The sequence below is a fragment of the Acomys minous genome (assembly GCF_964271855.1).
Source record: "Acomys minous genome assembly, chromosome: 12".
In the NCBI taxonomy this organism is placed as follows: domain Eukaryota; kingdom Metazoa; phylum Chordata; class Mammalia; order Rodentia; family Muridae; genus Acomys; species Acomys minous.
The window spans coordinates 43,962,662-43,989,342 of record NC_140493.1 but is presented as its reverse complement, the minus strand read 5'-3'; the positions used below and the strand labels follow the sequence as shown (position 1 = coordinate 43,989,342).

The 26,681-nt window shown below is 38.1% G+C and overlaps 1 long non-coding RNA gene across 1 annotated transcript in view; it reads left to right on the top strand.

Annotated features, from left to right (window-relative positions):
- LOC311578720 overlaps positions 1-24,344 on the top strand; it is a 52,391-nt gene extending 28,047 nt beyond the window's left edge. Inside the window, exon 5 of the long non-coding RNA XR_014772942.1 lies at positions 24,128-24,344. This is a non-coding gene — a long non-coding RNA (uncharacterized lncRNA). The remainder of the gene's footprint in view (positions 1-24,127) is intronic.
- Positions 24,345-26,681: the final 2,337 nt, after the last annotated feature.

Below are 26,681 nucleotides of genomic sequence, written 5' to 3'. Positions count from 1 at the left end.
TCACAAATTTACCAACCTGCTTTACCAGACTGCTTGAATATTTATACTCAGGCCTTGAAGAAGAATCCAAGGAATAGAAACCTTTTGATAAAGAGGCCACAGAAATGGAAAAGCCTGAGGCACAGTCACTGGAAACTGGGGTAATGTAATGGTAACAGATATTCCAACTAAGATCAAGTCAGTTGATCTGTAAAAATGAATAGTGTTTCAATAGAAATGAAGCTATCACAGGTGGGCTCTGGTGTCACAGGCCTTTAATACCAGCGCTTGGGAGGCAGAGGCAGGCAAATCTTTGAGTTGGAGGCCAGCTTGGTCTACAGAGTGACAGTCAGAGTGGCCGGGGCTGCACAGAGAAAACCAGTCTCAAAAACCAAAACAAAACAGAAAAAAGGAAGGAAGGTATCAGGGAGGAAATCATCATCTTCAGTGTGATTCTGACATCAATGCTACATTGTATTTACATGGTATAGGCTGTGGCTACTGGGTGAAATTAAGAATAATGATTCTTACCCACACACTGCAAGAGAGCCAACCCCTGACACTAAGGATACTCTGCTATGATTGCAGACATGGGCCTAGCATAGCTATCCTCTGAGAGGCCCCACCTAGCAATGGATCAAAACAGATGCTGAGACTCAGGTTAGACATTGGGCATGGCATGGAAAGCCTTGTGGAAGAATGGGAGAAAGGATAGAAGGACCCAGATGGAACACAAGAAGATCAAGAGTAACAACTAACCCAGGCCCAGGGAGACTCAAACACCAACCAAGGACCTTGTATGGACTGGACCTAGCCCCTTACGCATATGTAACTGATGGGCATCTTGGTCTTCATGTGGGTCTCCTAGTAGGTAGAGCAGGGGCTAGCTCTGACAAGGACTTTCTTGCATGCTTTTTTATCACTTTCCCCTGGCAGAGCTCCCTTGGCATGCAACTATGGTAGAGGATGTGTGCAGTCTTGTTGCAACTTTATATGCTGTGATGGGGGGGCTTCCTTTTCTGAGGGATAAAGGAGGGGGCATACTGGAAGAGTGAGTGAGGGAGGGACCTGGAGGAGAGAAGAGCCTATGATTAGGCCTATGATTAGGAAGCAAAATGAATAAATAAATAAATAAATTAATTAATTAAATAAAAAAGTATAGTACATTTACATTGTGAATCATTATTCAGAAAGTAGGAGGGTGCTGGAAATGTCACTTTGCCTAGAATTACCCTTACCAACAGCTACTGACACCTTTTTTGAGCCAGCTTTGATCCAGGTTCTCTCTGGTGCTAAGCTTTGAAAGTAGTTTCAAACATCTCCTCTCTTAGTTTCCCTTACAGACAAAGAAAAAAAAGAATGTCACACCTTGGTTAAAAGTGAAAAGAACTTAGAGTCAGTAGAGAGTAAATGATATAATCAGGTCAATACAACCACAATCAAGAATAAGGCTGTTTTTTAGTTTTTAATTTCCTATTTCATCCAAAGATAGAAATATGTATGTGCATTTACCCCATCTGGCTTTCTCTGGGGGAAGACCATAGTGTGAATTTGTGGACTCTTATTAATATTATTGAAGGAAGACCATGTTTTGTGCAGTTGTAGGGATAGCTGGAATTTAGAGACATGTGTATATCCATAAATTGCTCTGAAGAGAGCGATGAAATAATCACTAAAACATGGAAGGATCTCTTAGCTTCAAAACCAACTTCCTCCCTTACTGTTCCTAATGTCTCTATTTGAGATGATTTTAATCAATAATGTCACTTGCCAATGTGTTTTATATAGTGGACAGAAAGTAGGGGAAGGGAAGGAGGCCCACAGGAAGGAAAAGGTTGAAAAAAGAACGGAACAGCAAAATTCCAAACTGTATCAATGGAAGGAATTTCAAAGCCTCTCAGAATAGTTATCCCTTTTATATCCTAGTAAGCACATAGGAACTAAGATAAATGATTTTTCCTGCCCTAAGTAATATGTACTGGGTGAAAAAGAAACAAGTAGTTCACCCTATTAACACTGAATTAAGCTTATACACTTCCATGCCCTATATCAATAACAGGGGACAGGAAAACAATACACAAAAGAAGTAAAAGAACGTGGTCCTTTATTATAGGAAGTTGCTAGTGCAGGAGAATGATTATCATGATTAAGTACAAATGTGACAAGTAGCCTGGTGGAGAAGCGGGGATACTGGTGGAGAAGCAGGGATACTGGTGGAGAAGCAGGGGTACTGGTGGAGAAGCAGGGGTACTGGTGGAGAAGCAGGAGTACTGGTGGAGAAGCAGGGATACTGGTGGAGAAGCAGGGGTCCTTGAGAAGTCTGTGATAAAATGGAGCTAAATTGTTCAATTCAGTCGAATATTCTATAGTCAAATCATGTTCTAGAAAGCTAAATTTTCTATCTGAGTAGCAAAATCCCAAATGTAGCTATTGGACAATCCCAAAGGACCTTTCCATAAACCCTTGTCACCAGCACCTGTTGCTCCTCTGAATACCACTTGCCCTCTTGGATACCAGTTAGGTTTACAAAGCCAGGGAGGTTGACTTCTGGAATTTGGAAAGGGCACTCAATAAAACGTAGATTTAAGTATTAAAAATGTGTCTGGTGTTTTTGAGGAAGAGCTTCTCTTTCCATTTGTTGAAGACATTGCTCTTTGATGTATACTTTTTGACATCTTTGTCCATTACCACTTAGGTATAATTGCTTGGATTCATATATAGATCCTATATATGATTCTATTCCACTTTTTATGTGCATGTTTGTGTGCCAGTTCCATGCTGTTTTTATATCCATTGTTGTGTAATTCAGTTTGAAATTAGGCATGGTGATACCTCCGACAGTATTCTTATTTCTAGGGATTATTTTTATTGCCATCATGTAGTTTTTAATTGCATTTTTATTTTACTTTGCCTGTAAAAAAATGGCATTTGGTATTTTGAACCTTGAACACATGTGAAATTCAGGAAGTTAGGAAAGGGCCAGTGGGGACAAGCATCTACACAGTGGATTGAAGATTAGAAGTGTGGTAAAAGGATAAAGGGAAAATACTATGAGCAGAAACATTGAAGCATATAGTTCCATGAGTGAAATGGGAAATGAGAGGGGCAGGAGAAGTATGTTTAAAAAAAATAAAGTGTGTATCAGCAAGCTACATAAGAACCTATGGTTTTATAACAAGTAAAAAATATAATAAATAGGGACAGTAGAATATATGTGCCATGAAAAACGCTCATGGCACAGGAATCCTGGAAGCTAAAGGTCTGAATGGGATTAAGGATATGGGGCAGGGCAAATGAAAGGTGAGGCATGGGCTATCTAAAACTAAGGATGTGTAAAGAAGCAATATGAAATCAAATGAGTTTGTAAACTACTTAAGGCTTTAGAAAAGGAGATTGAATAGAGATATCCCATATGGATGGACAGTGCAGCTCCCAGAAGACATAGGTTATTAAATGAAAACCACAGTGCCTGGCATTTCTCTTGGTTGTCCATCATAACTGCGTGAGAAGACCTTGCTACTGAAGACACTGCACATATGGGTGAAAGATAGAGAAATTAACCTTGAACGGAGCAGGAAGAGAGCTAGCTTCCACGGTATTAGAATGTAGTTTCTGGTCCCTGGGAGAAAGATACATAAACAATTTTATGCAACATTGGACTTTGCATACTATAATCTGACCTACTATGCAAGACATACCTGTTGGCACAATATTGGCAACACTATTTAATTGGGGGCAACCAAGTCTCTCTTGATTTTATCTAAAGACTGGTCCTAAGAAGGGAATTCATTCTTGGTATTATTATCATAATCAAAGCCCATGGCTAGGGAAGCCATAGGCCCCTGGGGAGAAACTACTGATGTTGTTTTCCTAAGTGGCTTAGTTGTCAAAATTCCCTTCTGAATATTTATGCTTCTAGCCACAGAGTTGTGCTGCTCTTAATTTTATTCAGAGATGTTTCTTGTTACAGGGGATGGTGGTTAATGCAATAACTGTTCAAAATTCTGAGAATAAGTGCTATGAATGCTCAACCATATATAGGACATATAAGTCAACTCCTTCCCTGGAAATCTCATGATGAAAGAGGAGGCAGAAAACATATAAGAGCCAGATGATAGGGGGAATATGACAGAAGTCTGGCTTCAACAAATATATTACTTTTACAAACATGGGGTGACAGCAGTTGTGGTCACTAGCTCAAGACTTCCACAAGAGTTAGAGTGAAAACTCCAGCATAGAGTTGGGGTAAGCGTTCAGTGCCTCACCCTATTTGAGAAGCTATTGGCAGTTGGTAACTACCAAAGGAGTATTGTGTGACAGGCTTTTACCGGGGAGACACAGCATATATGTCTCCTCACCCCAGATAAGATGGTCACAACAGACCAACATGTGGATATCAACAAAGTCCAACATGGTGAACCAATGATAATTGCAATAATGTAGGTGAAAGCTTATGTGTAGGAGCAGAATTGTCTTTTTAAAATTAATTTATTCATATTACATCTAAATTGTTATCCCATCCCTTGTATCTTCCTGTTCCTCCCTCCATCCTGCTTTCACCCTATTCCCCTCCCCTACGTTTGTGACTGAGGGGGACATCCTCCCACTCTATTTGATCATAGGGTATCAAGTCTCTTCTTGGTAGCCTGCTATCCTTCCTCTGAGTACCACTGGGCCTCCCCATCAAGGGGACATGGTCTCTTAACCAGAATTGTCTTAAAGGCAGCTGCATCACCAAAGCCCATTCAAACATCGGTAAAAGCTCACAAAAGATGGAAACCTGGAGCACATTGCTCAGCCCACAGCTAGCACATGTTGAAGAAAGTCCTTTTCAAATGATTCTGTTAAGTCTAAACTTCTCCCAGGCAGCTTGAGTGGTTTCTGCTTCAGCTAGGCACCTAGTCTTCCTTGATTCAGAGTCCCTTTTGCACCGTGGTTCATCTGAGAGTGACTCTTAAGAGACTATATTGCTTATTCTCCAGAGAAAGAAATTTAGGGAATCTGATCAGATTCAGGGACTTCCTGAACTATTTTGGGTTGTTTATATATATTCTGTCTTAAGGGTCTTCCCAGCAGGATGGAATGCTTCAGTTTCCAAGGAAACAGCTACAGAACAGGAGGGAAAGTACCTTTCTTTGGGAGAAGAGAGCAGCCAGGAGTAGCTTGCCCATGTGGAATGGTAACCTTACACACGTGTGCGTGTGGACAGCACTAATTTAACTTAGTGTGTTTTCAAATAGAATCACATGAAGTTGGATGAAAGATGAGGGGTATGGGTTATTGGGGGGCAGGGGAGGACCTAGAGGGAGGGAGGAAGGGAGGAAGAGAAGAATGGAGTGAGTATGGATATGCCCATTATACATTGCTTTGCATGTGTGAAAATTAAAAATAACACAAATAAAATACATTCTAACGTAAGTATTTTAAAAAATGCATTTGGTTATCTTAGTAAAAGCAGAATATGCGTAGGTTAAATTCTAATCAGCTTATATTTGACTAAGTCAGAACTCAGAATATACAACCTCCACCCATGTCTGAAGGCTAGTCCTGGCTGAGGCACTTATAAGATCTGTGGGTATCTGGGAACTCCCACAGTGTGAGAGCTAAAATAGATTGTTTTGTGTTGTGTCTGAGAACGACTGATAGAAAAGACCAGGTTGGGGGGTAAAGTTACCTTGTAAGTAAGGATAGAATTTTATCTAAGTGCTAAATACAAGCATTAATTTCTAAGCAGCTCCATACTGTTCACCCATAAGTCAAATTCCCAAAGCTGAATCTTTGAATCAAGACACCAATTAATGTGCAAGCTTATTCCTAGGCTTGCCCTAGATAGTCACAGAGCACTTGTCAAATATAACCCTAAATAAGAGGTTTCTCTCTAATAGAACTGTTATAAAATAACAACAATCATCAAATTACACAGTTAAAATTTAAATAACTTTAAATAACAAACAGCTTATTTAGCATACGTGTATCCCAAATATTGTATAAGACACATCTAAATACATGTACTGTTTCCCTGTCTATGTGTCTTAAACCTGATTTGGTAACATCTGTTAATCTAATCTGAAGAGGACCTCAATTTAACTCTGCAGTGGAGCTCAGAACCCTAAGGGACCCAAGTAATAGAGAAGAAAAGATTCTAGAAGATCCTTGTTTGCTCCTCCCAAGAGTTTGAAGCGTAATATATTGAACTCTCTTCCCAAAAAGAAAACAAAGTAAAGGTCTGGTTTCTGGGAAGCCAGGAAATGATTTCTTCAAAAGAAAATGCAATGCTTAGAGTTAAGGGAATTTCTTTTTCTCCTCATTTTTTTATTTGTTCTCTGAAAAAAAAGTGTACAATGTGTTTTGATTATCTTAACCTCCTCTTACCAGTGATGCCAGATCTAACCCCTTTCCCTACACATGTAATTTTGGGTCCTTCAAAAAAAAATTCCTCAGTCTTTAAGTATGCGCTTGAATGTGTGGACACTAGGGGCCATACCTTCAAAAAAAATCTGACTCCTCTTCTAGCATATGTCAGTTGACAATAGTTCCTTATCTGAGCATAGGACTTGGAGCCCACCTCCACTCTTCATGCTGAAAACATTTTTTGAGAATTACATATATGAGTTCTGTGTTTACATCTCCCCTCTCCTCTGCCCTCCTTCCAAATTCTCTCACATACTCCTCTTTTCACCCTCTCTCTCTGACACACACATACACACACACACACACACACACACACACACACACACACACTGCTGAGTTCATTCTGTGTTCATATCTATGTATGTTTAGGACTGACCTCTTAGTATTGGATAATCTATCAGGAATTCATCCCTGGAGAAAACATTCACCCTCTTTCAACAACCATTACTCTCCTGTAGATATCCATCAAGGAGGAGGCTTTGTGAGATTCCTCCCTTCCCACCGCCAAGTTGGCATGTCTGTTGGTCTCATCATTTTACAGGTCTTATTTAGACAACTGTATTTTTGAGACTTCATGGATGCACCTTCCCTAATGTATATAGAAGACCCTGTCTCAAAACAGTTGTTTTAGTGTTATGGCTCTTATATTTTCTCTGCACATCATCTGTAATATTCCATGAGCCTTAGATGAAAGTATTACACATAGGTATAAGTTGTAGCTGGGCACATCTCTGCATTTTGATGGCTAGATCTTCTGTAATGGTTTCAGTTGGCTGCAAAAGGAATGCATTTGATGAGAGGTGAGAGCTACCTTAATTTGTGGATATAAATATGAATATTTAAAATACAGTTCAATTTTTTTCCTTCCTTTATTAATTTATTCTTGTTACATCTCAATGGTTATCCCATCCCTTGTGTCCTCCCATTCTTCCCTCCCTCCCATTTTTCCCTTATTCCCCTCCCCTATGACTGTTCCTGAAAAAAAAAATAGAATACAGTTCAAGCCAGGTGGTGGCGGCGCATGCCTTTAATCCCATCACTTGGGAGGCAGAGGCAGGTGGATTTCTGGGAGTTTGAGGCCAGTCTGGTCTACAAAGTGAGTCCAGGACAGCCAAGGTTACACAGAGAAACCCTGTCTCAAAAAAAAAGTTATAGAATACAGTTCAAAATTGTCCTGGTTTAGGCAATAGTATGTTATCCCCTAGTGGCCATGATCTCCTCCTCAACCATTGGTAGTAAACTAGTTTTCCAATACCAGACATTAATTTCTGCTTAAGAAATGGGCCTTATTTTCAATTAAATGGTTTTTGGTTACTTCCATGATATAAGTACCATTGTTGCACATTTAGTATTGTCTTGTCATTTTGACAATTGTTGTGGTTTGTAGGACTTAGATTTCGGTAGGACTGCTGGTTGCTTTTCTCCCTTTGTAGCTTGAGAACTCCTTTCAGTATCACGAGAACTAGTCCTCAAGAAGAAGGCTTCTCAAGCAGGCTCAGCTAGGTTCCTACGAGGTTCTTCCCCAATGTTTGGAGATTTGGAGCAATAGGATCTTACCATCAATTTCTAAGAAGCAAGTGAGTGCAATGGCAATACTCTGGATTGTTTTGAGGGTCTCTTGGACTTCTCTGAACAACATGAAAAGAAGTTTCTCATGCTTGGCAATACTTTTTTTTTGTTAGAAAGTCATATGATTTGGGGGAGGATTATCAGCCTAATATGCTCTTTTTGGAGTAGTGTTGCTATCCTAAGTGGTACAAATTCATTATATATATACTCATTATATATATTCATACACAAACACAAAATATTTAGGTTAAGTAGACATAAAATGATATAACTCCCCATAGCTTTTGTGAGCATCCTTAATGATATGTATTCCTCCTGCTTCCCTCACCCTCGGTGTTACCCACCTTCCTCCTTCCTGAGGAAATGGCCACCATCTCCTTCTTTACCCATTTCTCCCTTCACAGCAGGGTTACATCACAGTACATTTTCTAGTTCCATTCATTTGCCTACAAATGTCATACTTTCTTTTTTATTTATACTTTATATATGTGCATATTGGCATTATCCATTTATCTGTTGAAGGACATTAAGGTTGTTTTCATTTCCCAGTTATGGTGAGTTGCTCAGCAATGAGTGTGGCTAATCCAATATCTATAGAGTAGAATGTTGAATATTTTGGGTATATGCTAAAGAGTGGTGTAGCTCAGTTACAACGTAGATGTGTTTAGGGTTTTATGAAGTTTCCACACTGTTTACATAATAGCGCCACAATTTTGCAATCTTACCAATAGTGAAAGGAGCTTGTTTTTTCATCATATTCTTTTTTTTTTTTTAATTTTATTTTATTTTTTTAATTAATTTATTCATATTACATCTTGATTGTTAGCCCTTCCCCTGTTTCCTCCCATTCCTCCCTCCCTCCCACTTCCCCCCTTCTCCCCTCCCCTATGTCTGTGATTGAGGGAGACTTCTTCCCCCTATGTATGCTCTAAGATTATTGAGTCTCTTCTTGGTAACTTGCTATCCTTCTTCTGAGTGCCACCAGGCCTCCCCATCCAGGGGACATATTCTTTTCAGCATTTTCGTCTATTGTTTTCTTTTACTTTTAAAATTAAAATATAATTATTTAATGTCCCCTTTTCTCCCTTTTATCCATTCCAAATATCTCGCCTATTCTTCCATATATTCAAATTCATCATCTCTTTTCCTTCTATTGTTGTTATTGCATATGTGTATAAATGAAGCATCAACAGCTACCACCTGCTGAGTCTGTTCAGTATTCTCTGTATGTTAGTGATTTCATGGACGGCCAGGCAGAATTGAATAATCTGACTAGGTCTCCCTCTCTCAGACGGTGTTAGTTGACTATAGTTGTGCACGGATAGCACCCTCTGAGATTTCCCCTTCTACGTCAGCGTGTATATCTGTGTTGTCATCATCAGCTCTTGTTTTGTAGCCATAGTGATGAAGTACCATGAGTTTAGCTTCTCTGAGATTTCTAGGAGACACGACCTCACAACAGATGTTTGTTTCTTGGCCCTTACAATCTTTCTGCCCCTTTCTCCATTCTTAACCATTCTGACTGGGGTTTTAGAGATGCTTCTTTATAGAAGCATTTCTTTAGAGATGCTTCTATGCGCTACTGAGTATAATGTATATTCTCTGGTATTTATGTGAAATATTCTTCAGGTATCCATTAGATCCATTTGATATATGATTTCATTTAATTCTGATATTTCACTGTTTAGTCTTTGTCCAGATGGCCCATCTCTTGCATAACTTGGTTATTAGACTCACCTGGTATTACTGAGTTGGCCTTAATCTGTGTAGTGTGCTTAATCCAGTACTGTGCTTATTGTGGAATAGGTGCAGCAGAGTGTGGTGCATGTATGTGTAAGGCTGTAATGTCTTCTTCGTTTTGTTGTCCCCTTGAGTATAATGAAGTGTCCTTTATTTCTTTTGATTTGTTTTAGCTTCAGACCTATTTTGCCATTTATTAGGAAAATGATATCTATTTCCTTTTTGGTTCCATTGACTTTGGAATTATTTTTTTCTATCTTTTTGATTTAATGGGGACCCTATCTTTGAATGTAGGATAGATTTCTTATAGGCAATAGACATAGAGTTTTATTTCTAATTCAGCTATGATTAACCTTTTCATTAAAATACATCAAACTATTATTGAAGATATGTGATGATTGTCTTCTTGTTGTTTGATATTTGTACTCTTAGTTCTATTATCTGTTTCAATAAATAGATCTTCATTTCTTATACTTTTGGTTGTGAGACTAGCCTTTAACAGCTGAGTCTTCTCTCCAGCCTAGGACTTCATTGCTATAGTCTCTTGGATATGCTTATTCCTCCACTCAGTCTTCAGTATTGCTTCCAGTGCTCTTGGTGGTGTTTTGTGTTTTGTTTTTGTTTGTTTTTCTTTTTGTTTTTTGGTGGAAATGAATTAGCTTGCTTATAGCATGGGAAGTTTTTCTTTCTATTTGAGCTATGACAGCCTTTCTGATTCTAGCATATGGGTATCCATAGTCTTTCAGAGTTAAAGTGCACTGTTCCATACTCCTGGCTTTAAAAGTTTCCATTGAGAAATCACAAGTTATTCTGATAGATTCTCCTTTATATATGACTTGTGTTTTTTTCCTTCGCTCTTTTAGCTACCCTCACTTTGTTCTATAGATTTATTGTTTTAACTATAATATGCCTTGGGGAGTTTTTTTTTTTTCTGATCCCATCTCTTTGGTGTTTTTGCTTCTTGTAGCTGTTTGTGTATGTCTTTCCTTAAGTTGAGGAAGTTTTCTCCTATACTGTTTTTGATAATCTGGTCTGTGCCATTTACCTCTTTCATCTCTGCCTCTAATTCAATGGTTTATCCTTTTTGTGGTATTTCACAGTTCTTCTGTTATCTTTTTTCTTTTTCTTTTTGCCTAAATGACCCTATTTCTATACTTTATTTTTATATCTTGATATTTTATGTTTTCCTTTTTTCTACTGAAAGATGCTTTTCTAGATTCTTACTTGAGTTATTGAGTTTTTCAATTTCATCTGCTTTTCACCTTTAGTTCACTTCAATATCTCTATTTTCTCCCTGAATTCAATTTTTAAGTCTGGGCTTGTCTTCATCATTTAACTCAGCCATATTTTCTATCTTCTTGGCTAAGCTTCAGACATGAATTTGAATCTTCTTTAAGTTCATTAAGCAACTTTTCATGGTTTCTTTTAACTCTTTATATTCTTTGATAGACTTCATGATTACTCTTCTACATTCTGTGCCGTGGGGTCCATATAGGTCATATTCCCTGGAGAGTATTTCTATAGTACTAGTTGGACTGAAAGAGGACATGAAATCTTGACCTTTTGCGTAGTTTGTGTTTGGCTCTGTAACCTGGTCATGGGGATAGCACTGTTTGGGTATGTATCTGGTGTAAGAGGCTATCCTGTCATAGGCTAGGCCAGTGCAGGAACTTTGTGACTGAAGGTAGGGGAAGGACAGCTGCGACAGTTGCTTCTCAACTAGAGCTAAGCCTATGAGTGTAGAGATGGCCCAGAGATTTGGGAAGCATCAGATACTTACCAGCCATGCTGGAATTGTTCCTGTCTTGAGCTTTCACATGTTTTGTGTACATTGTCTCAAAATCTGTGAATTCCTATGTTCAACTATTTCATGAATGCCTTTGATTTTTTTTTTCAGTTTGATTTCATGTAGCACTTTTCTGAGTATTATGTGTTCTACTCTACTTATTGTCAACTCGACTGGATTTAGAATCACTATGGAAACAACACACCGCTGGATATGTCTGTAAGGGTATTTCCTAAAAGGTTTACAGGAAAACAAGGTTGACCCAGAATATGGTGGCACCACTTAATGCATACGATCTATGACTAAATAAAAAGGAGAAAGTAAGTGGAACACAAACATTCCCTCTTCTTTTTTCCTGATTTTGCACACAATATAAGCAGATATCTAATGTTCCTGATTTATTCCTTCTCCTCAGTTATAGAGAGCACTCCCAAATGGTCAGTCGAAACAAACCTTACACTAAGTTTCTTAAGTTGTATGTGTTGGGTATTTTGTCATAGCAATGTACAAAGTAATTAATACAGTTTCTTTACCTCAAAATGTTTATAACAACATGAAATCTTCTTCATGCCCATCTCTAGCACTAACTGGATTATCTACCACCCTATTTGTGTCTGTCTTGGACTTCACTTTATCCCAAGTTTGTTAAAGCTGCTGAGATTTCACTTCATTTCCATATCTAATAACACAGCTTGATGCAGGATGCTTTCTAGGTTCCTTGAGGACAAAAATATGTATATTCCCTATAGAAGAATAATAGGTATTTGTGGGAATAAACTATTATAATAATACTTGAAAGATCTAAAGTATACTTTCATGAGCTGTTTATAAATACCTATTAAACACAGTTAAACACTGTGCTAATTGCTGAAGACATAGTCAGTAAACATGTATTTTGCTATTTCAGAACTCTGTGACAATAGGACCAAATTAAAAGCCTAAAAAAACACAAGAGTTTTCAAGTGACAGAGATTGCATTTGATTTGGTCTTCACCTTACAACAATATACAGACTATACATATGTGAATTATGTGTATGTGACCATAGCATCTCTGAGCCTCAATGTTATATCTAAAGAGAAAACAGATATAATTATCCCTAAGGCACTTAGATTAAAAATGATAGCTATTGTGAAGGACTGAGCTGTTATCAAGTCCTCCACAAATGACTCTTTGCATTTCCATTCCATTCCCCTTGGCCTACTCATCTTAGTTTCCTGGGTTTCAGTTACCTCAGCAAATGCAGGGAGTTCAGAAATGAGGAAAACCTCTACGCTTTTATTTCATCTGATTTACACATTGATTCATAGTTCCATTGATCTATGTTTTCCTAAAGTGAACCCAAAAGTTCCTGTATAAATCAAACCTAACCAAAAGCAAAACATAATAAGCCAAGAGACAAGAGCAAAAACACAAAAATGAAAGTCTAGATTCCCTCCTGTTTGCAAAGATCCCGTGCTCCGAGCTCATCACTGTCCGGGGCACTGTGCTTCTTGTTACTAAGGCTACAGAGTTTATTTACAAGAGGAGCACATCTTTAGCCATTTTGAAAAATAAAATGTAGGGACAGACTGTACTCCACTGAGAGGAGGAAACACCCCCTACACAAGTGCATCTGGGAAGGCTTTTTCTGACAGAACCTTTAATTCTAAAAGCAGTATCATCTGGGAATATAGGGAAAAAAACTAAAAAGGACTTAATTTCATATTTGGCTTAAAGATGAAACTTTCTACTTTCCTTCATTTGTTAAGGATCCCAGTGCAGCAGTATGCCTTTATAAGAGGAGCCAGTAAAAGACAAGGGGTCGTTTTTTTACTCTTGAGTCTTCTGTGGATTTGGAGTCTTGGAAGCACAGGAAAGGAAGAGCACTTACCAGTGAGCTCTTAGAAACATCCAGATGTGTGCAAAGGAATGGCTGGTCCTGGAGTAGGGGCAGAGTGAGGCTTCTCCACATGAACAGAAGTTAGATCTAGAATGAAGTCCAAGCTTAAAGATTTGTATCAGTGATATTTCAACTTTTCACATTTGGCAGTGATAGCAAACAGTAACAAACAAGCTGGAAATCCCAGTACCTTCCCCTCATGGGCAGAGCTCCTTTCCCATAAAAGTCGAAGGCATTGCTTCCCACACAGTCAGGGGATGTGGATCACCAGGGAAGCAAACTGAACCTCTGCCCTTCTCCTCCTACCCGAGGAACTTACGGCTCCTTTGAGTTTATGACTTGAACAACTTTTTGCTTGCCACCTGGTCATCATGGACGGCTCATGTCTGGTTACATCATCTCCAAACAGACAGAGTGTTGGAAACTATGCATAGAGACAAATTGGGGATATTACAGAACATGACAATATATGAAAACTGTACTTAGAGTGAACAAATATCACTCGTTTAGAACCAGGAAATTAAAGAAAGCAACATATTTAAGTAAGCAGAAAGCCTGCATCCCAGAGAGAATAAAAAAAAAAAACCTTTGGCAGAAGAGAAGACAGAGTGAACTTTGAATCTTCAAGATGGAATGAGGGGTCAATAACAAATGTTTGAGTTAAAAATAAAGAGTATTTTTCCATCAAGTTATTTGATTTACTAATGACCATTTAATTCAAATTTATACCATGATATGATAAGGATAATGACTATTATAAAAATCAAAGGCATTGAGAAGTAAAACTAGATGGTTATTATAAGATCACGCTGCGTGACCCAGTGGGCCTTAGATTCCTATGCATGTTCTTCGGGAGCTTGTCCTTCTGTTGGGTTACTTTGTCCAGCTTCAATGTGATGAGTTTGGTTTTTTTTTTTCTTTGTCCTATTATATTTTATTTTGTTGTATTTGGCTGGTACCCTTTAGAAGCCTGTTTATTTTTCTAATGAGAGACAGAATGGGGATGAATCTGGAGTTAAGGGGCTGGGAAGGAACGAAGAAGGACTGAGGGAAGGGGAAGTGCAATTGGGATAAATTATATGAGAAAAAAATCTATTTTCAATAAAAGGGAAAAAGAAAAGAAAAAAAAGAGGAAGATCTACACACTCTCATGTAGCACTTTACTAAAGAATAGTGTGAGATACTAATGTGTGGACCAGCCTCTAGGTTCACCACTAGGTTATAATACAAAGAAGGAAAGCTAAAATTCTTAACAGATGGCTTAAGGTTAAAATGTAAAACATTCAAATGATTCAATAACAGAAAAGAAAAAGGTGAAAAACAAGATGTCACAAAGAGAAAAGAATAAGATGGTAGACAAATGGAACCACATTGAGATATAACAAGAATAAATTAATAAAAAATAAAATAAAATAAAAATAGTCACACTAAACAGTAATAGTTTAAGAATTACAAAGAGTTGAAAATCTGACCCCCTTATAGTAGAGAGAAATGCAAGGCTACACTGTACATTGTATAAAGGATAATCAATCACTCAAGAATAAAGTGAAGTTGAAAAATACATAACATAGTAGATATAAAATGAAGTAACAAGGAAGGTAGTATGTAAAGCTCAGTTTTCAATCACACACACATGTATATATCTACATATATATACTATGTATAGGTATATGTAAATGTATGTATATGTGTATGTATATATGTATGTATTTTAATACTAGCTGCAAGCATTTGGAAAGTAAGCCGAAAACATCAATCCTATATACAACAGTACGGTCTATATGATTCTATAGTTTTTCTGATTATTCTGCCCATGAGAATCTTAAATCTTCAGCATGTTGCCTCTGACAGGCCTTACATTCCAAATCTACACAAGTGAGGAGTTTTTTCCTTACATTAAACAAAATTGCTTATTTACTTTACATCCCAAAAGCACCCCTCCCTCGTCCCCTGCAGGTCCTGCCCTCTCACCTTCTTCCCCCTTTTGACCTCCCCTACTATTCAGAAAAGGGCAGATGCGCCCCCTTTCTGCCCCCACACCCCCCTCGCTCCTTACCAACACACCTCAGCACATCCTGTTACATCAGAGCTAAGTGAATTCTCTTCCACTGAGGCCAAACAAGGCAGCCCAGGTAGGGCCAAGCGATCTAAAAACCAGGCAACTTAATCCATCTCAGAGACAACCCCCATTTCCCTTGCCAGAAGACCCACATGAAGATCAAGCTGTCCATCAGTTACATATGTGCAGGTGGCCTAGTTCAGTCCATGCCTGCTAGGCACCTCAAGCACCTACGTTGGTGCTTGAGTCTCAGTAAGGCCCCATGGGCCTCGGTTAATTGACTTTTTGTTCTTCTAGTAGAGTTCTTGCTCCCTCTGGGTCCTTCTATCCTCCCTGCTTCCACAAGAGCACTTCTGTTCTATGCCATGGCTGGTGGAATCCTCCTTGTCAGCTAACTGGTGGATGCCCAGCCATGATATGTCTTCTAGCTTCTGCTTTTTTCAGATGATTCCTGAAATGGAACTAGGTAGCTCCATGGACTACCCAAACTGAGAGAGTTGGCCATCAGGAGATTTACTGAGATACATGTTCATGAATAGATAGCACCTGGAAAAATAAGGAAAGCATGATTAGACTGAGGAGGGTGATTAATTTTGATGGGATTACAGTATGGGCTTTAGTTTACCCTGTAGTACTTTCTGGTGTAGAGAGCACCCATTGACCACTAACTGGTTAAGTCATGCTTACAGCTTCCTCACTCCATGATACAAGTTAGGACACTGATGATAGATGCTCTACCCTCCCTCGGCAGGTACATTGTTTCGTGTGTTGTTCTTGCTGTTTTGTTTTGTTTTTCAAGACAAGGTTCCTCTGGGTAGCCTTGGCTATCCTAGAGTTGCTGTGTAGGCCATGCTGGCCTGAACTCACAGAGCTCCACCTGCCTCTGCCTCCTCAAGTGCTAGGATTACAGGTGTGCACCACAGTGCCTGGAGAAAAGCAATTACTTTTATGCAGAGCAAGAATTAAGAACACATTAGACATGTAACTATTAATAGACATAATTAAAGCTGGAAGGATATTCTAGGACAGACATGTTAGAGCAGGATGCTGGACCACATTTTTGCTACCAACTAGAAGGGAGTCATAATGGTTGAAAAGACTATGACAGCAACAAGACTGGAAAGAAGAAAATTAAATGAGACACTAACAGCTAAGTCTGATAGCAGAGAATATATGCATCAGAAGAAGAAACAGTCAAGTTGCTTGTGCTGCTGGGCTCTCACTGTAATGTCTAACATCAAAGAGAACATTTAGGGAGATGCGTGACTTGGGAGTCAATGGAGACAACTTGGTTAAATGATGCTTCTTTACAGGGTGTAGGATGTTGAGGGGAGAGAGAGGTGGGGGTGAGAGGTGGGGTGAGAAGAAAGAGGAGGAGGAGGAGGAGGAGGAGGAGGAGGAGGAGGAGGAGGAGGAGGACAGAAGAGAGAAGAGAGTCCTGCTGTTTTAGAATGTCACATTTCTTCCTATTAAACCAGAACCTGACTGGGGTAAAAAAAATCAAGTGCAGTTGTTGAGTATGCATATAGTCTACCATTGTGCTAAATGAAGTATGAATGGCTCAGATTTTCTCTGGTGTGTCGTATATCTTGTAAAATTAACTTTATTTTACATTATTTTTTTCAAGTAGAGAATATATCTTATCATAATATTTTGGGTGCAGAAACCATACAAGTGTTGGCAGGATGCCAAAATTCTCAGAAGGAAAGAAATTACAGTTAGGTGGTTAAAGTATATAAAAGGAGACATAGTTTCTAATTTGTTTAATTTCGTTTTTATTAAAATAGGACTAGAATTTAGAGAAATATGAAATTGATAAAAGATATTTTGCACAAGAATTTTCACTAAAACTTAAGGTGCTTGTCTACTGTACAGGAACCGCTGGGCTTAGTCTTCACCATTGCATAGACTGGGCATTGGTATGTCTATAAAACATAATCCCAGCACTTAGGAGCTGGAGGAAGGATCAGAAGTCCAAAGTTATTCCCAGCTGAATATCAAGTTTGGAGCTGGCCTACAAGACATTAGACCTTGTTCAACAACCACAACATTTCCAATGAATTATAATAATTGTTATAGTCATTCTTGATCAAGCGAAGCACAGCATGTATATTGAACACAGTTTATAAGTTTCTCAAGGCTAGAATGGGCTATAAATGCTTATGAGTATCTTTTGAATAGTTTCTTCAAATATACCATAATTGCCTTTAAATAGTAAAGGGTTATGGCTATTTTATATGTGGAAGCACATTTGTGTATATGAGGATGGGTAATACTATGTAATGGACTAGCACATTTGGTTCATTTCTCCTATAACACGAGGTGTTCAGAGTTCTTGGTCTTATTTTTCCAAATTGGAAACTAGGGCTGAGAGGGTTACAGTAACAGTCTAAGATGACACATTGGGCCACAGCTAAAGGGGAATGAAACATCCATACATTTTCTATATGGGAGCACTATTCACTACCTTTCTGTTCTATTCAAGAAAGTAAATGTATGAGTAGAAATAACGTCCAGATTTAGTACAAAATAAGACTATTTTTGGACAATCTGAATTTCCCCAGATAAATTATCTCTAACTTGTATTAATTAATCATTTTATTATACTTTTATTATTTTTATACTATAGTTACATCATTAATCCTTTCCCTTTCTTCTATCCAACCCCTTTCATGTACTTCTCTCATCTCCATTTAAATTAAATAATTTTAAATATAAGACTGAATTCAACCCACTAGTAGAGTACATGCTTTGCATGTGTGAACTCCAAGGTACAAACAAAGGGTAAAAAAAGTAAAATGATAAAATAAAATCTAAAATAATCTATAACCTAGAGATTAAGCATTTGCTGTTCTCTATTTTGGAGTTCACTAAATAGTACTTTACATTCCAAAGATGGAAATACTTTCAAAATTTAGAACTAATGGCTGCTATTCTCTAATTATTGCATACAGACGTTATTTTTTGATACTCTACTTCTTATTTAATATCGTAGATGCCCTCACAGGTTATGTTTTATCTCCATTTTTATTTCTATTAATTTCTATGTATCTCCACTGAACATTGAACCTCCTTCATATTTGTTCTATTGCAAACATTTATGCATGACACACATGTGCACACACACACACACACATACAAATACACACAGACACATACACACTTAATCCACTGCTTGCTTCTCTGAATATCATATCAATGAATTCAGAGACAAAAATCATATTCATTGTTGCTCTATTAATAATATCCAGAAATTGGAAAGAACCTAGATGTTCTTTACGAGAAGAATGGATAAAGAAAATGTGGTATATTTACACAATTGAGTATTATTAAGCTGTTAGAAAAATATGCATCATGAACTAGAAAAAAATCATCTTGAGTGAGTAATACAGACCCAGAAAAATAAATGTGGTATGTATTTGCTTATATGTGCATATTGACATTAAATAAATGAGAACCAAGCTACAATCAGAAGACTCAGTGAGGTTAGGTACAGAGGAAGGGACTAGAACAGACACATAGATCTCCCTGGAAGGGAGAAACAACAGATTTTATGGGTGGGGATGAGGAGGTTGCAAATGGGAGGATCAGGTGGGAAGGGGGAAAGGATATTGTGTTGAGGCAGGGGATGTGGGGAGAAACAGTAAGATCCAAGGGTTATTTGAGGGAATATGAAAACCTAGTCCAGTGGGAACATCATAAAATACATGAAAAGTGATCCTAATAAAGTTTCTAAATAACCAGGAAGACAGAGTCCCAACTGACCATCTCTTGTCACCAAAATGAGCTTTCAGTACCAGGACTGCGTTGCATCCAATTGAGTTGTGGCCAAAGGGGCCCCATGGAAATCCCTAAACAATCCAGGTTGTTGTCAAGAGAATATGTTGGTCTCTACAAACCGCAGCCAGACCCCATTGCTGGAGGTAACACCCACACTACTCATTGAACATGCAGAGGTGGAGCTGATGCCTATGTAGATCCTTCACTCTATGATTTAAAGTCTTTACTATGGGAAGGTCTGTAGGCTTGTTCCAAAGGGTTGTAGTATCCATGACCATAATCATGTGAGACATGGCAAGAGCAGCCATGTTGCTGGAGTAGTATCTAAGCATGTGCAGCTTATCCACAAGCAAGAAGTAGAGAGGTAGACAGAGAAAAAAGAAATGGCGAATGGCTTGGGCTTTAGAATCCTCAAAATTCACCCCCCTCCCCTGTGACACATCTCCTCCAACAAGACCACATCTCCTAATTCTTCCTAACAGTTCTACAACTGTGGACCAAGGATTTGAACATATGAATGTATGGGAGCCATTCTCACTCAAACCGTCATACCTAACACATAATGTATAATTTATATTTTATTAAGTATTCTAAATAATATGGAGATAAGTATGTTCAAGGGTTTACTGGATATGATTTATATAAGGAAGTAGAAGATACTAGATCTTGGTATCTTCAGGGAATCCTGGAATCCAACCACCAGGGTGGTGGAGAGACACCTGATGCTTGTACTTAGGACATTGTGGTTACCTTTTACCTGCCCTTTCTATTTCCTAACTTGAATCATTTGTTAGATTTTGGCTACTCAACACAGTATAAAATGGAACCAAAGCATAGGTAACATCACTGAACAGTCTTAACAGCTGACTGCGGGATGTGTTGTTATTCAAGGTAATACCCTGGGAAGTGTGCTCTACACAGGCTCACAGAAGATGTTCACAGAAGGAACCCACTTTGTTCCTGAGACTCCCCCAAATAAGTTCCAATATTTGGCACCTGGTTGGAATCTTCAGATCTGATGATCATTTCTCCATCTTTGCTGCAAAATGTTCTTCTTTCCAAGGTCTCATTGTGTGTTCTGCTCTTGGATCAACATCTGTACTAGATGAGACTAGACTCATATTAAATGTAGAAATGACTAATACAAAATCCTTATCTGTATCTTCAAATACATTAAATTCAAATAGAATCACATTCACACATTTCAGTTGGTATATATTTTAGTGCTCACTCTCCTACCAGCCACAAACACTAAGATTATGGAAAGACATTTGAATGGTCTCAGTGACCCCATTTGAACAGATAATTTTCTACAGAGGAGATATATATATATCTATATGAGATTATGATGGAGCTAATTAATGAGGAGAATAGAGGCGAAAGCCACAGCAGCTACCCTGCATTAAATTGTGTACTTTACGTTATTACATATTTTGTATTTTGTATCCAGCATGGGGGCGTGTTGGCAACAAAGCTTGAGGCCTTTAAATCTCCAGATTCTCTTGAACCCTTTATATGGATCAAATATCCTCCTTACCAGAATGTAAGGGTGAGAGGTACCTTTTGCTTGTAGAGTTTGCAGACTAAACTTGAGGCAAGGGGATCTACATATGGGCCTGTCTTTAAGATCTGAGTCAGCTTCTCCCATTGCTTCTAGCAGACAAATAATTAAAATTTTATCATCCTTACCCTGAGGAATTACTGTTTCTAATTTAGAGGAAAGGGATCATTCACCGATGGTTTTTCAGGACCTAGCTGCATATATCAGAAACTATTGGAGAAACATGCTGAGAGTGGATTTTGAGGCTACCTGACCAATGCAGGAGAAGCACAAGGCTTGATAAGGGTTAGTTTTTCATAAGCATGCAATGTTTCTATGACTCAGGGTTTCTTTCTTTAAATTTTGCCTGAAGCTTGTACCATGGCAAGAAGGTTCTTTGGAGCTTAGAGACAGCTAAGCAAGTTTTGTCTTATTTACATTGATCTTTTTCTGAATGCTTAGGTTTATATTTACTTATTCCAGTGGCATTTATTAGAAAGAATGCTTTTTCCATTGAATTGCCTCCATTTTTCTTGTTGAAGGTCAACTGACTACACTGTGGATTTCAAAGGTCCTAAACTATTTAATTACTGCATTTGTCAGTTATTTTTCCAATAACACATTGTCTTTTTGATCACTGGATCATTAAAGTAAATTTCTATATTAGGTGGTATTATTTCACTGGCATTGTGCTTTAGTAGTGTGTTGACTTCTGAGAGATTTCATCTCCATATGAACTCTAGAAATCATTTCCTAATATCTACAAAATAACTGTCTTAGGTTTTTATTGGAATTGTAATGAGTATGTCTAGATGAAGTTGAGAAAACTGATACTAAGAATATAAAAGCTTTCTATGTTAAAAGAAATTTTTCTATTAAGTCAGTTCTTTGATATTATTTATTAGAATGATCTGACTTTTTACTATGTGTTGCTATATATACTCAAGTATCTCATTGATTTATGCAAATATAAATGTGAGTTGCATTTTTTATTTCCAATAGAAATTGACTGTTGTGCATTAGATTTTATAATCTTGTAGTTTCGTTTGCAAACATAGTGTTGGTTTTTTTTGTTCAAGTACATCTCTCTGTCTCTCTTTATGTGTTTGTGCTTGTCTTTCTCTGTTTCTCTCAATCTGTCTCCCTCCCTTCTTTTCTTCCTTCCTTTTTCATGTCTTTTTGTTTTGTTTTGTTTTCTGCAGCTATTTTAATTTTTTATTTTATAATATATTTTATTAATTTATTAATATTACATCTCAATTGTTATCCCATCCCTTGTATCCTCCCATTCCTCCCTCCCTCCCTCCCATTTTTGCCTTACTCCCCTCCTCTATGACTGTGACTGAGGGGACCTCCTCCCCCTGTATATGCTCATAGTATTAAAAACAAGGAATTCCTGAAATTTGTGGACAAATGCATTGAACTAGAAATGATCATAATGAGTGAGTTAATCCAGAAGCAGAAAGACTCCCGTGGTATATATTCACTTATAACTGGACACTAGCCCAAGGGGCATGTCCCATGAAAGTCTTCACCTACCAGGGAAGTGGGACAGAGGGGAAGACATCCTATTGGAGCTCTAGGTGAGAGAAGCAAGGGAGAATGGGGAAATAGAAGGATCTAGAGGGCCCTAGAAACTTACAAGAAGAACATTATGATGGACAGATCTAGGCCCAGGGGTCCTGCTCAAATTATGGTACCAGCCAAGGACAATACATGCAGAAAACTTCAAACCCCTACCCAGATCTAGCCAACAGAGAGAACATTCTCCACAGTGAGTGGAGAGTGGAGACTGACTTTCACACGAACTCTGGTGCCCCATATTTGACCTTTTTCATGCCTTAACTGCATTTTGGGGACATCTCATACTATGTTGAGGGGGAATGATATTTTGGTTTGTTCTCAAACTTAAGGAGATGAATCTAACGTATCACTATTAGCTATGACTAGCTTTTTTTTCCCTTGATGCATTTGTATTTATGAACTTACAGACATTGTGACAGCATGCACAAAATTTGCACAGTATTAAGCCAGAATAAATTCAGCATGGAGACAGGGAGGCAGTTATAAAAATCTCACTAGTAGCTCAAGATCTATTGGCATTTGATAGTGGTTAGTAGAGGGAGAGGTAGCATTATTTAATGATGTGACCCTTGGTAGATGGACTACACTCTGGGGACAGCCTCACTTCCAGGACTAATTAGGCAGCACATACTAGACACAATAGGCGTCAATGAGAAGAGCACTCAAATGAAGGATTTGGTAGTTAGAGATGTAAGGGTAATGAAAGTGGATATGGTAGCAGTTGAAGTTCAAAATACATTTTATGAAGTTCTTAAAGAATTCATAATAAAGGGTTTTAAAGGTAGATTTCCTTTATAAAGGTGGTGGATTTTTTCTTGTTTTAGGTTCCTGAGATTGTATTATGAATGAGTACTGAAATTCACCAAATGTTTCTGCTTTGTCAGTTATGATCACAGGATTGCTTTTTTTAGCTGGTTGATGTCACTCATAGTTTGCATTATTTGATTTTCAGATGTTAAGCTAATTTGTATAGTATAGGTAAATCTCACTTGGCTAACCTATGTAATTATTTTTATTCTGTATTGGATTCCATTTGTCACTATTTTGTTGACTTTTCTTATGTATTTTTATTTTCATATACCTTTAATCAATATTTTATAACCTGTAATTCCACAAAAAGCTATGAAACAGATAGTCTAATATAATACAATGCCTATTTATTGAGATCAATTGCACAGAGACAGTGATAGGCCTTACCTAAATACAAGTAACTATTCAGTTAGAGTCAGAAGAAACACATTCCTAGTTGTTCCTTGATATGCCAATACAGGTGTGACTTAGCCAGCAACAGTGTTTGTATACCATACAAGAAAAAAGTCTAATACAGAATACAAGGACTTTTCTGCCTACTATTTATGCCTACTACTCCTGTCATTTCTCCCACACCAATATTATTATGTTAAAAGAAGGTAAAGACTATCAGTGTAAATTGTCTGGCTTTCATTTTTCATATCTGTGTAATAAATGGAATTATATTCTGTCTCTAGACTATCTTCTATATCTGAAAGCTTACAATACTTAGTCACCTGCAACATGGAATGTTCTGTAATGATTAAGAGAACAGGGTGTCTCTTAATGACTACAGAGTGGCACCACTGAAGACAGTCTTAAGGCTTAGAGAATCCCCAAGAATGAAAAGTTTATGGTAAGAACACTGTCCCAGGATAAGGGAGTACATAGCACGGACAAAGACATTTGGGGATAGATAGATGATAGGTAGCTTATTGATGTGAGTAATCAAATACATATGTTCTCAATTAGTGTTTTGAATCCAAATTTGTTTTCTTTCTGGTTTCAGGAAACAAACCAGGAAGTAGAAGCCATACCCTCTCCTTGCCCAGGCTGCCCATGTCATCCAGCGTTTCCATTAAGCCTGGGATTATCAAAGGAATCCTGACCTCTGCCTCTCTCCACCCCTGTGCCTCACCCTGCCCTAGGGCACTAGATGGAGCTCTATGGAAGCAGTTGTAAGAGCTTGGGGAAGATGGGAAAAGAATAGCCAAGGATCTTTCAGGACCTAAACTTCTCAACTGGAACTGAACATTGCACTGAGATGTGCAGATGGCATTCTCTGATGGATGGCCTATTTCTAGATCATTGCCACCTCTTAGAAAGATCCAAGCAGCTGGACCATAAACGATCCTCTATAGTGTGTGATGTACCACAGAGAGAGTAAAGTCTGAAGTTGATACAAAGGAGTGGAGATGGAATTGTGTTTCTGATTTGTATGGCTAGATATACTTGGACAAATTCTTTTCCTTTGTCCAGTGTCCTTCACAGACTTCGTCTAAAGACTAAAGGAAGTAAAGAACTCAAATATATGTGCCCATATTATAGAAACTAATTGCAGGGTTTTGATCTGTGCACACATGGTTTTATTTTATTTTGGAGGTGGGGTGAGGATAGGTAAGTGCAGTGGATAATAAGCAACACTAAAAACACTAACTTACTTCTTCAATTCTCATGTTTTTAGATCCAGTATCAAAGTGTTAAGTTGTGGGAGCAAAGTAGAGTGAAAAAAGAGGGCGGTAGCACATCAACAAAAACTTCAAGCCCTTATAGAACCTTTGTTCATAATCTAGCTTCTTTTAACCTTGTCTGGAAGATATTAATAGTAATGCTACTATTACAGGTGGCAATTAGACGGCATTGAGTGGCAAGCAATCTTCTAAATGTTTTGCATGAACAAATTTGTTTAAGTTCCCTGATAACCCCAGAAGGTTAATTCTGCTACATTAGCACTTCTATTTTATACATAAGGTCATGAAGTCCAATGTCATAAGTAGGAGACAAGGAGTCTTCTCGGGTTCCTGGCTGGCTGGAAACAAAAACAGAAAAAGACAAAGTTACTGGAGAAAACCATAGCACACTTACTCAGTCAGAATTGTATATGATGTAGAAGGCTTTAGGATGAAGACCCAAAGATTAAAAAAAAACAACAACAAAAAAACCCCACAACTCTTCCTTGTTTTGTGCTTAGGCTGAATGTAACAGTCATCCAGGTGGACACATGATCTAGCAGGAAAAGTAGTAACAGACTTAAGCAAGAAACTCAGTGTTCCCAGTCTGTTCATATTCTTATTGACTACCCAGTCTGTTCATATTCTTATTGACCTGCATAAGTTATTATCCTTCATCTTAGGTATATGACAGGACTCCTTTAGGAACGCATCTATGACCTTTCTTCACACAAGGATGTGTTTGAGAATTTCTTCCTGGTTAGTTCTCACAAAGGAAGACAAGACAAGGTTAGAATACTACTTTTCAGTTTTCGTTGGGCAAAGAAGCTCTGGCTTTAGAAACTGTCTTGGGGAAAGGGATAGGGAGAAAGGCAGAAGTTCAGAAAGATATTGCTTTTAATATTTTTTTTAGGCTGCCATTCAGGTAACTATTCAGGGTACAAAGGTGCCGCAGAGTAGGGCATTCCAAGTGCCAACAAACATGTATAGTAGTCACCATTAGCTGAGTTTGAAACCAGTTTGGGACCCAAGTCCCTGTTCTTAGCCTTCTCTCTGTGGCTTGAGTTCACTTCATACTTGTTGATCTGCCGAACGCTGTCCAGGAATCCTTAATATTTTAGTCCCAGTGTTATGACACTACCACGGTGATTTATCCTTTTCAGTTTCTGACTTATTTTTTAAGCCTCTTTCCTTGGCATTTCCTCTTCATCACTGACAGACAGAACAGAAATGCATATGCGCAATGCCAGCCTCGCACCAGTAGACCAGTGAGCCAGGCCTGATGCCATGCTTGCTTTGAGTTTGTGTTGAAAACAGTGACACCTCTCTTGATGTTAGGGCCCTCTGTCTTTAAGCCAGATGATGGTCTAAGAAGATCATCTAAATTCTACCCAAAATGACTGAAGTTTCTGCTTTTTGCTTGAAGCACTTTCCAAGGAAATATGTTTTGCAAAAACATGCATAAGTTACCAAAGAGATGATGAGACACTCACAAGGAAGCTGCAGCTATAAACCAATGAGTAGAGAGGGGGAAAAGGGAAAAAAAGAAAAAGAAAGAGAAGTTTGAAATTCTTTGTCATTAAAAAAAAAAACCTTGAAATTCCTTAGTATATGAATAGGGAGGAAGACAAGGTCTTTATGTTTACGTTTATTGAAGGACAAGCATCTTCTGGGCCACTTTACTTGTATTGTCTTCAGTTGCCCTGTAGTCCCGGCATGATTTGAAAAGCTTGGCTGGCAGCTTGATTGAAAGAAACAGGAGATGCTCACAATAGGAAGAATGGTCAAGTTTAATGTCTCTGTTGCCCAACACAACTGTATGATCTCCTTATGTCTCATTTGCTACCTATTCTGAATAAACTCTTAATGGTATTGTTACAGAATACCTGTGTT